Here is a 17,438-nt window from a genome sequence, read left to right as displayed (position 1 = left end):
AGCATATAAATCCAATTTGACCATAATAAATGATTTCTTGAATGAATTACTATAGTCTGTAGTTGACAGGATTTGGTTTTAAATATCTGAGTAACTATTCATTAATGATGATAATAGCTTATACTTCTCCTTCTTTGCTGTATCCTTCTCTGGTTTAGATATTAGAATTAAACTTGTCCCCTAAAGTTCTTTCTCAGTCTTTGAGAATAATCTTATAGTATTAGTCTTAGTTGTCTTTAAAAAGTTTGGATTTGGCTTTGATAAGTACCTTTGTGTCTTGTATTACTCCTGTCCATGTTCTCCCATAAATCTTCTGGAGAGCATCCACTCTATATATTAAAAGGCTTTCCCTAGAGCTCTTGACATTCAATGATTCAATGAATTATTCCTTGGTAATTTCTCACTCACTACACAAATGTCTGCTGTTTTTATTTTTTAGGTTTTTGTTGTTGTTTTGGAGTTTTAATTCATATTTTATTTTATTTTTCCAATTGTATCTTATGAAAATTTCTCAACATTCATCCACTAGAATATTTTTCAGTTACACAATTTTCCTTGACCTTCCCTTCCTACCCCCTTCCCCTTAGAGTTGAACATTGTACATGTACATTTGTGTTTAACATCTTTACTTTTTAGTCATTTTGTGTATGAGAAATAGGACTAAGGGGAAAAGAAAGAAAACCATGAGATAGGACGGGAAAAATGAGATGAATTTTAAAAAAAAATGAACATAGTGTTCATTTAGATTTGTAGTTACTCTTTTTTTGTTTTGTTGTTTTTTAAAATCTTCATCTGGATGTGGATGGTATTGTCCATAGTAGGTCTCCCAGGGATGTCTGAGCTTTCTAAACTGCTGAGAGGAGCTACATCCATCAAAGTTGATCAACTCACTATGTTGTTGCAATGTTCTCTTAATTCTGCTCCCTTCACTCAGCATCAGTTTCTGTAATATTTTTCAAGCTTCACTAGAGTGAAACCATGCCTAGTTTCTTAGAAAATAACTCCATAACATTCATATACCATAGCTTGTTTAGCCATTTCCAAAGAATTGGAAATTGAGGGAATTCTTTGCATTACAAAAAGAGCAGGAAGCTACTAAGAGGAACATGTAAGACTTTTCCATTTCTTATGATTTCTTTTGGATATAGGCATTGTATTGGTTGGGTCAAATGGTATGATCAGTTTGATTGCTCTTTGGCATAGTTTCATATTGCTCTCCAGAAAGTTTGAAATAGTTCACAACTTCACCAACAATGTGTTAAAGTCCTAATCCTTCCATAACCTCTCCAACACTGATTGTTTTCTCTTTTTGTCATATTAGCCTATCTGATAAGTGTGAGGTGATAGCTCATAGTTGTTTAAGTTGCATTACTCTAATCAGTAATGATTTGGAGCTTTTTTTTCATGATTACATATAGATTTTATTAGCAAAGAGTGAACATTTTGCTTCTCATTGCCAGTTCTAATTGCTTCAATTGCTTTTTCTTTTCTTATTGATAGTTAACATTTCTAGTATTACATTGAATAATAATAGTGATAATGGGTATCCATGTGTCACCCCTGATCTTATTGGAAATGCTCCTAGTTTATCTCCATTATATATATATATATAATTTGTTGGTGGTTTTAGATGGATCCTGCTTATTGTTTTAAGGAGAGCTCCATTTATCATTTATTCCTGTACCTTCTAGTATTTTTAACAGGAATGGATGTTGTATTTTTGTCAAAGGCTTTTTCAGCATCTACTGAGATAATCATATGATTTCTGCTGGTTTTGTTACTGATATATTCAATTATGTTGAATATTTTTCTAATATTTTATGAAAATATTTTATTTGTTTTCTAATTATATACAATGGTAGTTTCTATCAATCATTTTCTCTGTGATGTGTTTTCCTGATATTGAATCATCCCTGTCTACTTGATATAAATACTTCCTGATCTTGGTGTATTATCATAGTACTAACTTATTGTAATCTCTTTGCTAAAAGTTTATTTAAGATTTTTGCATCAGTGTTCATTAGGGAGATTAGTTTATATTTTTCCTTGTCTGTTTTTACTCTTCCTGGTAGGAATCAGCAAGATATTGATACCATAAAAGGAATTTGGCAGAACTCTTTCTTCTCCTATTTTTTAAAATAGTTTATGTAGAATTGGAATTAATTGTTCCTTAAATGTTTGGTAGAATTAGAATTCTCTTTTCAATTCATCTGGACCAGACACTTTTTCTTATGCTGTTTATTGATGATTTCTTCAATTTCTTTTTCTGAAATTGGCTTATTTGAATATTTTATTTTCCTCTTTGTTAATCTGAGTTGTTTATATTTGTTGTTAATATTCATCCATTTTACTCAGGTTGTCAAATTTATTGACATAGAATTGATCAAAAAGCTCCAAATTATCTCTTTAATTTCCTCAATACTGGTGAGTCCACCATTTTCATTTTGATACTGGTAATTTGGTATTCTTATTTCTTTTTTTAAAAAATCAGATTAACCAAGGGTTTAACTATTTTAATCCCATGATTTTCAGAATTTCTATTTTAGTATTTAATTGAGAATCTTTACTTTGTTCATTTTCTAACTTTTTTAGTTGCATGCCCAATCCATTGATCTTCTCTTTCTCTATTTTATTCATATAAGCATTTAAAGATATTAAATTTCACCTAAAAGCTACTTTGGCTGCAACCCATAAATTTTGGTATGATGTTATCATTTTCTTAGATGAGCTGATTGATTGTTGCTATGATTTGTTATTTAGTGTATTTGTTCTTTAAAATTAAGTTATTTAGTTTCTAATTAATTTTTGGTTTATCTTTCTGGCCCTTTATTACATGGAATTTTTATTGCATCATTGCATTGCATTGCAATCACTTGGGAAAAGTATAGTCAATTTTAGTGTAAGTGCCATCTATTGCAGAGAAAAAAAGGTATATTCTTTTCTATCCTCATTTAGTTTTTTCCAGAGGTCTATCATATTTGTTTTTAAGATTGCATTTACCTTCTTAACTTCCTTCTTGTTTATTTTGTGATTAGATATATCTTATTCTGAGGTCTCCCATTAAAGTTTTATTGTCTATGTTTCCTTATGATTCATTAGGTTTTTCCTCCAAGAATTTGGATACTATACTACTTGGTGCATATATGTTTAATAATGATATAAATCTATTTCCTATAGTGCCTTTTAAGAAGATATAGTTTTCTTCTTTATCTCTTTTAATGAGATTTTGCTCTTCGTTTTTGCTTTTGCTTTGTCTGAGATCAGGATCACTATTCCTAATTTTCTTACTTCCGCTGAAGCATAATATGTTTTGCTCTAGCCTTTTTTATCTTTACCCCGTGTGTATCTCTCTGCTTCCAATGTGTTTCTTGTAAACGACATTTATAGGATTCTGTTTTTTAATCCATTTTCCTATCTGCTTCCATTTTATGAGAGAGTTTTTCTGTTTACTTTTACAGTTAACGTTACTAATTCTGTATTTTGCTCCTTACTATTTCCCCCATTTATACTTTTCTTTTCTTTCTTCTTATTCCTCCTCACAAATGTTTTGCTCCCTTTCATTTTTCTTTTAAATTTTATCTTTAACTTTACTTTCACTTTTACTTTCACCTTCCCTTTTATCAGTCCCTTCTTCCCTTTTCTTTCCCTTCCCCTCTCCCATTTCCCTTTAGAATAGGAAAGATTTTTAAATCCTATTGGGAATGTATGTTATTCCCTCTCTGGGTCAAATCTATTGAGCAGGATTCACTCAGTCTTCACACTGTCCCTTCTTTCCCTTCTCCTATAATAAGTCTTTGTGCCTTTTCATCTGGTGTTATTTATCCACTAATACCTAGCCTTCTCCTAGTATAGTTCTTCTTTTTATGTTTTTATTGTTTTAACCCTGTCTTGTACTTAAAACCTCTTTTTTCAAAATATACTCCTTTTATCTATCCTGATAGAAGTACTAGTCTCAAAGGTTGATTGCTTGCTTGATAGATTTATAAACAGCAGTGCCTTGTAGTCACTAAGTACCCTCCCCTCTTCTGTCTCATTGGAAATATACTTCCCAGGTGTCATAAATCATATCAAATTATAATTAGTTTATGCCTTGCTCCCATTTCAAGTATCCTACAAGGATGCACAATTCTCATGAGCCAAAGCATCATGCAAAGTCAAATCATTTCAAGAACCATTTAAACCCACCCCCAAACACCCTCCCTCCAATTGTAGCAAAAGCATCAAGCAGAAACAAAATTTCTTCTTGATGTTTTCATGTCCATTCCCTCGAAGTATGCTCTCTTCCTCCTTCTCGATAGTACTCCAATCATGGCCCTGCAACCCTCCCTAACCAAAGTACTGGGCAAACTCTCTCCCTCTGTCCCTTTAGCACCCCAGCCATGGAAGTAAAATCCTTATTAGCTAAAATAGCAATTAAGATGACATCACTTGCTAATATATTTATGTCCAACCCTTCTAAGCCTGCTCCCATCCTCTGCCCTTATTGTACTACATTATCTAGTAAAGTGAGGTCACTTATGACTTCATTATGTATAGAACCTTTAAGTACTGGGACACCCTGAAGCTTTTTCTTAAGAACTTTAGAATTAATTGTAAGGTATGGAAGACACCCAATATAGGGTGCCCTCATAAGACAAAGTACTGAACTCTATGAGTAAGGCAGAATTAAAGTAGCTGAAAGAAAATATGAGATACAAAAGTTTAGAGTAAACACTCTAGGTGTTCATCTGGACTATTTGTGCCTAACTTGTATTGGTCTGATCAGCCACAATCAGACACACTGTAATTTGTCTCAAATATAGTGATGTCATTTTAGTCTTCATTAACAAAGAGAAAGAACCAACAATACCCATATTCTCTAAGTACAGTCCCTTCAACTATATTTAATCTTTTAACTATCCTAAGAGAAATACACTTCTCAAGAGTTCAGTTATTTTCCCTTGTAAAGATGTATACAGTTTAATGTTATTGGTTAGCATTTGTTTTTTTTTTCTTTCTGTTTACCTTTTTATGCATCTCTTGAGTCTTGTACTTGAAGATTGAATTTTCTGTTCAGTTCTGCTCTTTTCATCAGAAAATTGTGAAAGTCCTATATTTCATTGAGAGTATATATTTTCCCTGACAGAATATGCTGAATTTTGTAGGGTAGTAAATTCTTGGTTATAATTCAAGGTCCTTTGACCTCTAATCTTTTAATGTTGAAGTTGATAAGTCCTGTGTAATTCTGATTGTGTTTCCTTTGTATTTAAATTGCTTCTTTGTGGCTGCTTGCAAGTAGTTTCTCCTTTATTTGAGAATACTGGAATTTGGATATGATGATAATCCTTGGAGATTTTATCCTGGGGCTCTTTTGGGAGGTGCCCTGTATATTCTTTCAAGGTCTATTTTGTCTTCGAGATCTAGTATATTAGGATAGTTTTCATGATAATTTTCTGAAATATATTTTCCAGGCTCTTTTTTGAGCTAGACTTTCTGGTAGATCAATTATTCAAACTTTATCTCTTCTGGATCTATTTTCCAGGTCATGTGTTTTTCCTAAAAGGTATTTTACATTTTCTTCAATTTTTTCATCCTTTTGATTTTGTTTGATGTAATCTTGGTGTTTCATAGATTCATTAGTTTCTATTTGTCCAATTCTAATTTTTAGGGTTTTGTTTTCTTCAGATAGCTTTTGTGTTTCCTTTTCCAGTTGGTTAATTTTACTTTTTGTTGAATTGCATTCCTTTCTCAATTAATCAGTTCACTTCTAGCTGAGCTGCATTCCTTTTCCAGTTGGTTAATTTTATTGTTTTGATGAATTAAATTCTTTTTCAGTTGGCTATTTTTACTTTTAAAAGAGTTGATTTTGGGTCAATTTTTCATAATTTCCCTGCATAACTCTCATTTCTTTTTTTCCATTTTTCTTTTTCATCTCTTCTTTGGTTTTTAAAATTTTTTTAAACTCTTCTATGAGGTTTTGGTTTTGAGTTCAATTCATAAAATCCTTTGAGACTTCCCATGCAGCTAATTTATCACTGCTTTCTTCTTCTGAGATGACATTTTTATCATCTTTGTCCTGAATAGTAGCTTTCTATGGTTAAGTCTCTTTTTCTTTTTTGCCCATTTTGATTGTTGAACTTACTCCTGGGGTATATGGAGTATAGTCCTGAGCTTTTTGAGCAAGGATTGGGGTCTGATCTATGGATTATCACTTGCCAAGATGTTGCCTATGCAGCAGAGATGTTTTCTATGCAGAGGTGTTTCCTCTTTTATGTCCTACCTCTGCCTATGCAGTGGTTTGTTCCGAACCCAGTCCTGTATGTTGCCCCAGTATTCCCAGCATTCAAATTTCGACTGTGAATGGGACCCTCCCTGATGACCTGCTATCTAGCTACTAGCACTTGGGCTGCAGTCTAGCTTCTGGGACCTGATTGCACTGTGGTTAAAAACCACCTACTGGTTTCTCCTGTCTAGCTGGGTTTTACCTCCTCCCCCCCCAAGAGATAGATCTTCCTTAAAGATACTCCATAATGGATCAGCTAGGTGGCATAGTAGATAGAGCACTGGGCCTGGAGTCAGGAATACCTGAGTTCAAATCCAGCCTCAGACACTTAATAATTACCTGGCTGTGTGGCCTTGGGCAAGCTACTTAATTCCATTGCCTTGCAAACACTAAAAAAAAAACAAAACTAAAAAAAGGTGCTCCTTAGTATCTACAGTTGAAAATTTGATTCATTGTCATTTTTTGGTGGAATCTGTGTCTTAACGTCTGTGTAGAGGCTTCAGTTAACATTTTGTAGGGCCAAGCTTCGGGAATACACCACCTTCTTGCCACCATCTTGACTCCACCCTGGAAGATCTGACTATCTTTTTGTGCTAATATGTCTCTCTGATTGTATGCTTTTTTGGAACTTCTTCTATGCTGCATCTTCATTGATAATACCTTGTTGCCACATAATTCCCATTATGTGCCCCATTACCCTCATTGGATTCTTCCTCAACTTTAATTCTTTGGAGATTTATGATCCCAGAAAAAGCAAAAACAAAAATAGATCTAATTAAAATGGACTCCTATTCCATTGCTTGTGGTGATCCACCATCACTAAAAGAACATTGTTGTTAAAAAGTTGGAACTTTCTTTTAAGAATGATCTTGGCTTCATTTAAAAGCAATGCACAACTATACAAAATCCATCCAAAATGAATCCATCTATCCCCAAAAGGTACTGAATTCTCATTTTACTAGTGAAATAACTACTATTCAGAAAGGTACAGTGATTTTCTTAGAGTCACACAGCTTCCAAGTACCTAGACAAAATTGAGCACAAGTAGACTAATTAGTATGGTCTTTCCTCTTTACCTCCAGGTGATTTAGTATTTAGTATTTAGTATGCTTTTTTTCCCATTTCCATTCTTGACTTAAGAGAATATGAAAGTTCTCCCTCATCCTCTTACGTCTAGCAGAGACAGACTTCTCAGTGTAAAATTGAATTATTCCACAGTATAATACAGAAAACTCTCCAAGTAATATCTGAAAGCTTAAGATTGAAGACTAGCTCTTCCACTTAACCACCTATGGAATCTAAAACCAACTCCTTTGCCCCACAGGGGCTTATTTCCAACCAATGGAAAAAAAGAGTGAAAATCATACATTTCCCAATTCACAGGATTGTTATGAGAATCAAATAATATTATACAAAGGACATTGTAACCATAATGTGTTACACAAATTATATAGTATTATAATTATTAAAGTTTAATTTTTAGCAGTCAGAGGTTAGAAAAACTATTTAAAGAATTTGACAGCTGTATGGAAGAGATTGACACTTTCCTTTCTATCATTTCATTAGACTAGGTTATATAGGTCTTGCATGATTCCATGTTCACTAATTTTACAAGCCCACAAACTAAATTAATTTAAGGTTGTCTCTTAGTTATTGAGAAAGCATGGTTGGACCAGAAAATGATTAATTCTTTCTCTCTCTCTCTCTCTTTCTCTCTCTCTTTGTGTGTGTGTGTGTATATATATATATATATATATATATATATATATATATATATATATCCATAGACAAACACATATGTATATACATTTGTTTGTATGCATATGTCTGTGTGTGTGTATATATATATATATATATGTATATATATATATTCAATTAGAGTAGAAGAACATAGGGTTTGAAATCAGGAAGTCTAGGGTACAATTATTACTCTGGCATTTACTGTCTGTATGAACAAAGGAAATAATTTTTCCTTCCCAAATCTCATATCATGGGTAAAATGGAACAAATTTTACTCCTCCTACCTACCTCACAGTGTTGTTGTGAGAAAAATACCATGTAAACTTTGAAGCATTATCAAAATGAGAACTATTATTATCATTAATAAGTTTCAGGGTGCACATAAGATACATTTTCAGAGTAGATATGGTAAATCTTTTCTGTTCTTATGCAGATGTATTTTTTAATTGAGAAAATGGGGAACCTGGAAAAACTTTATTTTTTGCAAAATTCTTGCATATATATATATATGTATGGATATGTGTATACATACATATATATGTATATTATATATATATATATATGTATACATAAAAAACTATAACTCATGGCCATTTGGCAAGGGAAGCAGTATTTACTAAGAACAAATGAGTTCATCAAGAACAGATAATGAGGGGCAGCTAGGTGGCGCAGTGAATAAAGCACTGGCCCTGGAGTCAGGAGTACCTGAGTTCAAATCCAGTCTCAGACACTTAATTACCTAGCTGTGTGGCCTTGGGCAAGCCACTTAACCCCATTTGCCTTGCCAAAAAACAAACAAACAAAAAGAATAGATAATGAAATAACCCCCTATTTTCTTTTTCTCTTTTTGACAGTTTTACTAAACAAGAAGATAATCAGAGGATTATTGACAATTATTGACCATGGTCAAAAAATTTTCCCATTGGATGAGGTAAGACTCAAACAGCAATATAGAATGATCTTTTTAGAATCAATTAAATAACCAGGTCTAAAAGCAATAATGAATAACTTCAACCTGGGGGAAGGTCTCCGAATTTTTCCCAGGGTTCTGCTATTTCTTCTCTTGTGCTCTCTTTAAGCATTTTGTGGATGATGTGGATGAAAGCATAAATGGAATTTTTGAGAAATTTGCGTAGTGCACAAAGCTTAGAGAAAAAAAACAGTGGGTGGAACAATTATATTTCTTTCATGTTTCTTTTCATTTTTAAATTTAAAAGTCTCTCTATCCTTGCAATCACATTCTTACCTATTGAGAAGACAAATAATATGATTCATGATAAACATATAAAGATATGGAAAACATATTTTCCCATTATACATGTTCCATTAAAAAAGCAAGAAAAATAAAGGTATATATATAAATAAATATACATACACACACTTCAATTTGTTCTCAGAGAGCAGTTTTTTTATCTGAAGGTGGACAGCCTTTAATATGAGTCATTTGGAATTGTGGTGGGTCATTGTATGCATGGAGTTACAAAGTCTTTCACAGTTGATCATCCTTACACAGTTGCTATCACTGTAGATTGTTTTCTTGGTTCTGATCATTTCAGTTACATCAGTTTGTATTAGTCTTTCCAGATTTTTTTTCCCTTTCTGAAATCATCCCCTCATTTCTTAAAGCACTATAGATTCCCATCACAATCATTTCACATTACTTGTTTAGTCATTCCTAAATTGTTGGACATCCTCTCAATTTCCAATTCTTTGCTACCATGAAAAATACTGCTATAAGTATTTTTGTATATTTGGATCCTTTGATGTCTTTCAGGTTACATACCTAGTGATACTGTAGTAATAGTACTATGTAAAAGGCTATACAGTGTATCATAGATTTGGGGGGATAGTTTCAAATGCTTTTCCAGAATGTTTCGATTAGTTCCTAGATGTATTGACAGTGCATGAGTGTATCATTATATTAGTATGTGAGTATATATTGCCTCATGATCTCTAGTATTTGTCAAATTTCTTTTCTGTCATCATAGCCTTTCGGAAGGATGTGAGGTGGTATCTCTCAGCTATTTTAATTTGAATTTCTTTAATTATTAGTGATTTAGAGCATTTTTTCTTATGATTATTGATAGTCTTGAATTTTTTCCTCTGAAAACATCCTGTTCATATTCTTTAACCACTTATAAATTGAGGGAAGGCTTCTCGTTTTTTTTTTCCTTTATAGAGATTTTATTTATTTTAAGTTTTACAATTTTCCCCCTAATCTTGCTTCCTTCCTCCCACAGAAGGCACTCTGTGAGTCTTTACATTGTTTCCATGGTATACATTGATCCAAGTTGAATGTAACGAGAGAGAAATCATATCTTTAAGGAAGAAACATAAAGTATAAGACATAGCAAAATTACATAATAAGATAACTTTTTTTTTCTAAATTAAAGAATGGTCTTTGCTCTTTGTTTAAACTCCACAATTCTTTCTCTGGATACAGATGCTATTCTCCATCACAGATAGCCACAAATTGTCCCTGATTGTTGTACTGATGGAATGAGCAAGTCCATCAAGTTTGATCATCACCCCCACACTGCCATCAGGGTGTACAGTGTTACTCTGGTTTTGCTCATCTCGCTCAGCATCAGCTCATGAAAATCCTTCCATGCTCCCCTGAATTCCCATCCCTCCTGGTTTCTAATAGAACAATAGTGTTCCATGGCATACATATATACCACAGTTTGTTAAGCCATTGCCGAATTGAAGGATATTTACTTAATTTCCAGTTCTTTGCCACCACAAATAAGGCTGCTATGAATCTTTTTGTACAAGTGATGTTTTTTACCCTTTTTCATCATCTCTTCAGGGTATAGACCCAGTAGTGAGTGGTATTGCTGGATCAAAGGGTACGCACATTTTTTGTTGTCCTTTGGGCATAATTCCAAATTGCTCTCCAGAAAAGTTGCATGAGTTCACAGCTCCACCAACAATGTATTAATGTCCCAGATTTTCCACATCCCTTCCAAAATTGATCTTTGTCTTTTCTGGTCATATTAACTAGTCTGAGAGGTATAAGGTAGTACCTCAGAAATGCTTTAATTTGCATTTCTCTAATAAGTAATGATTTAGGGCAATTTTTCATATGACTATGGATCGCTTTGATTTCCTCATCTGTAAATTGGAAAGTCTTCTACTTTTAAAAATTTCATTCTGTTCTTTATATATTTAAGGAATGAGATATTTTCCCATGTTTCTTCTCATTTTAATTGTATTGGTTTTGTTTGTATAAAATCTTTTAATTTTATGTAGTTAAAATTATACATTTTACCTTCCATGAACCTCTCCATATAGTTTAGCCATGAAGTCTTCCCCTCTTCCATGCTCTATTAGTGTATTTATATGACTTTTTATATCTAAAGGATGAACCCATTTTGAGTTGATCTTTCATTGATATATTAAGAGTGTTTTAACCCTGTGTTTCTGGCTATGGTCATTATATTTATTATATTTCCTCCATCTTCTCCCCCCCCCCCCCACTGCTCCCTTACCTTCTCCTGGTCCTTTGCAAATGGGCTGAAGATTTCATAGCTCTGGCCTGGGCTTAATTCTTGTAGTAGATAAATTGTTCCCCACTTTGGTAAAATAGAAAATATTCTTGGTCTCCAAGTCATGAGATATGACTTTTCTTTACCCTTAACCAACAATCCCAAGTGCTTTTATAATGCCCTGAAGGCTAATTATGAGCCAAAGACATGGTTAATGTCTTCTACTCATTGTCGATGGAGCCACATTGATTAATGATAGGGACATGATGCTAGAGTGATGGGCTGAACACGTGTATGGTGTTGGCCATCATCATTCAATGTGGATGCCATTGACTGCTTACCTAAAGTTGAAGTCAATCCATCCCCAGCTGAAGTTCCAACTTGAAGAAGTGATTTTAAATGCCATTAGGCTCATTTTATGTGACAAAGTACCTGGTGCTGATTTTATTCCAGCTGAAATCTACAAGATAGGAGATCCATTGCCCATCCAAAAGTTGACTGAAATTTTCCAACTCATATGGCATAGTTTATCCCTCAGGAATTCAAGGATGCCTCCATTGTTCATATCTATAATTAAAGGGAATAGATTATCCTGTGATAGTCACAGGGATGTTTCTTTTATAGTCATTGCTGGTAAGATTCCTACCAGAGTCCTTCTCCACAGACTGATCCTTCATCTGGAAGATGGTCCCCTCCCTGGCAGTAAATTCTTCAACTTGAAAAGACTCCAAACTAAGACCAAAGTGAAGAGAGTGTTCTGAATGATCTTCTGTTTGCAAATGATTGTGCCCTCAATGCAGCCTCTGAAGCTGACATGCAACAAAGAATGGGTCGATTCTCTGCTGCTTATACTCATTTTGGTCTAACAATTAAAAGCAAAAAAAAACCACAGTGCTCCACACCATGTATATATGGAACCATTAGTTTTTGGAAAATGGAGAAGTTTTGAATACTGTGAATGAGTTCACTTATCTTGGCAGTATACTTTCTGGGGAGAGATGCCTTAATAATGATGTTGACACTGCATGGCCAGAACTACCTTGGTATTTGGGCTCCAAAAGAAAATTTAGGAGACAAGAGTTTAAACTGACTATCAAACTGAAAGTCTACAGAGCCATTTTGCTTACCTCATTGCTGTATGCCTGTGAAACCTGAACAGTCTACCCCTGCCAAGCCAGGAAACTGGCTTGCATGAATTGCATCCATGTAAATTCCCATCTTAAGAAGATTCTGAGGATCATCTGGCAGGAGAAGATACTAGACAATAAGGTCCTTTCTTGAGCTAAACTGCCAAGCGTTCAATTGTCAATAAAGAGAGTGCAACTATGATGGGTTGGACTTGTTCTAATGTGAAACATCCACTTGCTAAAAAAGATTTTTATGGAGAACTCACAAAAGGCCAACATTCACAGGGAGAGTTCAGAAGAAGATGTACAGGGATACCCCAAATGTCTCTTTTAAGAACTTTGTAATTGATTTGCAGTATAGCAGACACTGGTACCGGAACACCTAGTATGGCATGCCCTCATCAGAGATGATGCTATGCTCTATGAGCTTGGCAAAATTGAAGCAGCTCAAAGGACACATGAGATACATAAGTTTAGTGTAACCACCCCAGGTGTTCACATGCATTATTTGTGTCTGATCTCTGGTAGAACATTCTGAGTTTATGTTGGTCTGATCAGACACAGTTGGGTACACTGTATGTAACTTGTTTTTTAACATAGTAATGTCATTTTAGTCTTCTTTGAAAATGAAGGACAAGAGCCAGTCAAGTATCTGAGACTAAATTTGCACTTGGGAATGAGTCTTACTGACTCCACACATGGCACGTAGTCCACTGTGCCACCTCCCCTGCCCTAAAATAGATGACAGATATTTTTATTTGCTTATAACATGAAATATTGTGAGACATATCAGTTGAGTCTTGCTAGATATTTTATAGGAAATTGGAGACTCAGAGAGGCGTAGAATATTAGGTCTTGGAGAGATCTTAGAGATTAACTGCTCTGGTTCCTTCATTTTACTGATCAGGAAACAACCCCAGAGAAGGCAATAATTTGCCCTAGGTCACATAGCTAGTAGCAGAGCCAAAATGGAACCAGGTCTTTTGATTTATAGTGCTATACCATACTGACTCACAAAGTGAATGTTTAATTTTAATTTTAACTAATAGGGAAAATACAAGCTCAAAACCACAACTTTTTCAAATTACTATCATAAAAGTTCACGAATATTTAACCACATATTCTAATTACTATGAAGCAAAATTGTGGGAAATATGATGGTTCAAAATCATGGTTAAAGGCTATTCTGCCTTCCATTTTCTTCATGGGCAAACATTAAAATTAAAGAGGAAAGTCTTTGCTGGGGAGGGACACAGGATGCATTTCCTTTCAAATTCATGAGATAGACAAACTTCTCACACACTATCTTATGAGACTCTCATAGTGGTCCTATGAAATAATTAGAATAGATTGTGTTAGCTCCATTTCATAGATGAGGAAATTGAAAGACATGAAGTGATCTGAACTTGGTCTCATAGCAAGTAAGTGGCAAAATTGAGACTTGAGTCCATGTCTCCTGGCTTTGAATTAAATGCTGCTTCTAGCCTTTGCTTAACAACTCTGGCTATCTGAATGATTGTTCATTTATAAAATGAATATGTTGTGGGAGATGGCCTCAGAGGTCCCTTCTCACTTTAAATTGATGGTTGTATGATACTATCTTTCCTTTAGCATAATGAAGAGGAAATGGAGGAGGATCTTAACAGGCTTTAGGTAGTTGAAGTACTTTATATAGAAAAGAAATTCATTTGTCCTGGTATAACTAGGAAAAATTTAGTTGAATAAATTTATTAATTTCCTTTTATATATAAGGAATTATTGGGAGAGTATACAGAAACTAAAAGATAGTTCATGACCTCATAAAGTTATGTTCTCCTTGGAATTGTTGATTCTAAGTAGATTCCTGAATAAAAACAAGGTATGTGAAGGGATAGAGTAGGTGGTATATTGAGTGCTAGACCTGCAAGACACATCTCCCTGAGTTCAAATTTGATCTCAGATGCTTACTAGCTATGTGGGCCTGGATAAATCACTTAACTCTTTTCGCCTGAGCTCTTTATCTGTTAAGTGAGTTGGAGAAGAAAATGACAAAGACCACTTTAGTATCTTTGCTAAGAAAACCTCAAATGAGATCACAAAGAGTCAGACACAACTGAAATGACTGAACTGAAAGAGGGCCACAGGATCATGGAAAACTTGAAGGATGTGGCATATAAGCTGAACATTAGAATTGTGGAGTATAGAAGGTAGAATTGAGGAGGATGAGCATTCTAGGTATGTGGAATGCTTTGTATAAAGGTTTGTGTTTTGTCTTCCTAATGGGAGAGAACAACAGAATAGTTTTAAGTGGGAAAAATACCAAGGTCACATCTATTTCTTAGCAAAATTATTGTGTCAACTGGTTGAAGTATGGATGGAGTAGGCAGTGACCGGAGGCAGGATAGAATATTACAGTTAACTCAGTGTAAGAAAAACTTCATAATAATTAGGACTGTCTTTTTCTGTAATGTGTTGCCTCATAATGTCCTGAGTTTCCTATCACTTGAAATCTTCCTGGGATGTCTGGATGACCCATTTTTCCCTAGAGATATCGAAAAAGGAAAAAATTTTTCAGACTTCTAAGTTCAAGGTATAATCTAGCTAAGACTTCAAATTTGTCTTACTCTTAAGAGTTGATTTTTTATGTGTATTATTAGGAAATTCTTTCTGAAAGCTCTTCTCTAACCTCAATTTCAACGTCTTTTTATTTATCTTGTTATTTTGAAAACTTAGTCTTGAAACATAAGCCAATATTTTTCTCTGTTCTTTAATGTCAAGAACTTATGATCTCGTGAATTTGGGAAGGCCTATCATTAACATGCATTGCACTTCATGTGCAAAGGTGAAGTCTTAAAGAGTTGCTTGAAGCTTGAAGAAGTTGTCTTATGACCCAGGAGTTAGGAAGACCTGAGTTCAAATTTGGCTTCAGACACTTAATAATTACTTGTGTGACCTTTGGCAAGTCACTTAACCCCATTGCCTTGTAAACCCCCCCCAAAAAAAAAGAAATAAAAAAGGAGTTTTTGACTTAGTGGCAGAAATGAGATCTGAATCCTTGTCTCCTTGGCACTCAACACTTGATCCTAGGGCATCATGCTGACCTTTGCTGTTCTCTCATCATTAGGATTATTTGGCATATAGTTTAATAGAGTATAGAAAAGGATGTATTATCATTTCCCTGAATCTCATCTCATGATGAAAGTGGACCCCAAAGATGGACGAGCAGTCCTGAAAATGTCTTGGCAAGCCCTCACACCAGAGGTACTAGTCTTCCTCAAACACCTCATAAACCTTTGTGTTGACCTTCACCCAACCCTCACCTGTGAGTCCAAAAAGTGGTCACATGTTAAAAGCTCTTGGCAGATGGGCTAAACCAGGTTAAGGGTAACCAACAGATCTTAAACTCAATGGTAAATCAGAGGGATGTCTATCCTAAGCATGTGAAGACTTACCCTGATGGAAAAGGCAAATGAGAGAAGTTTCTTCCAAAGCCATGAAGGTGACTGAAATAGATCTTGGTCAGACATCAAAGCCCCCAAGGGCTTTATATCCCAGCGCATTAGTAGTCATCTAGACATTTTTCTAGCTACTGGACTTTGATTACTCTAGAAAAGAGAGTTGACTTTGCCCAGCTCTGCCTCACTTAAATCCAGTTCAATCACAAGTCATCACTCCATGATATCATTGCTCCTCTTCAAAAACAAAGTACAAGTAATAATAGCAACTCATGGTGGACTTCTACTTCTTTGCCATTATTCAATGATTGCTCTTGATTGGTTCTTGTTTTTTGGTTAGTGTATATTACCTTAAAATTATAGTAATTAAAATGTCTTCCTTATTACTTTCCCCCTACTGTGCACCTTTTCTTCTGTTCATTTTTCCAGATACTTTTTCTGGCATTATTTTTCCATACCTCTTGTTCATGTATTTATTGTTGCTTTACTTCTATTTTCTTTAAGTCTTCCCTTATTTCTTTTTTCTCTTCCACATTCTTGCCAATTTTGGTATCTTGAAATGCAAGTAGCAAAGTAGAGGAGTTGTTAGTACCACAGGATGACTTAGAGAGTTGGAAGAGATCACAAAAATTGTCAAGTCCAACCCACTCATTCCCTCTCAAGAAACTGAGGCTTGACTACATTGCTACTTGCTTAAAAACCTGAAGGAAATGTTAGAGGGGGAATTACAACCCATGTCCTCTGACTCAAGATTCAGTTTCTTTCCACTATAACACATTGCTTCCCAAATCCTTCATCTTATCCATCTAGCTTTGAGGGGTCCCACATTACCATGATAAACAAGAAACAAGGGGCGGTTAAGTGGTGCAGTGGATAGGCCCTGGAGTCAGGAGTACCTGAATTCAAATCTGGCCTCAGAAGCTTAGTAACTGCCTTGGGCAAGCCACTTAACCCCATTTGCCTTGCAAAAAAAAAACCGAACCTAAAAAAAGCAAAACAAGAAATAATACATTAGGTAGTGAAAAACAAGATGGTACCACCAACTTATGTTAAAGTAGACCTGTGACTCATAGATGGCTCTGTATTAGCAACTAGAAAGTGGGGTAGGAGTAACAGGAATTCTAGTTTTATAGCTAAAAGAACCTGAAAGATCATGAGAGGTGGGAGCTCCGTGGAAGAGTAGTGCCCTGTAAATCTGGATTGCTAAAAGATAATCACAGCATTATGAATATGGGTCACCAGTTAGAGTCAGTTAACCATGCTACCTCTAATAAGTGATAATCATGAGTACTTGGAGCTTTCTCTGTCTTGGAGTTTGAAGGAAAAAATGACTGAACAGAACTTGCTATTTGTTTGTGTGCATCTGCCCCATGATGCTACTGGGAGT

The sequence above is a fragment of the Macrotis lagotis genome, chromosome X (genome assembly GCF_037893015.1).
Source record: "Macrotis lagotis isolate mMagLag1 chromosome X, bilby.v1.9.chrom.fasta, whole genome shotgun sequence".
In the NCBI taxonomy this organism is placed as follows: Eukaryota; Metazoa; Chordata; class Mammalia; order Peramelemorphia; family Peramelidae; genus Macrotis; species Macrotis lagotis.
This window is presented reverse-complemented; position numbering follows the sequence as displayed.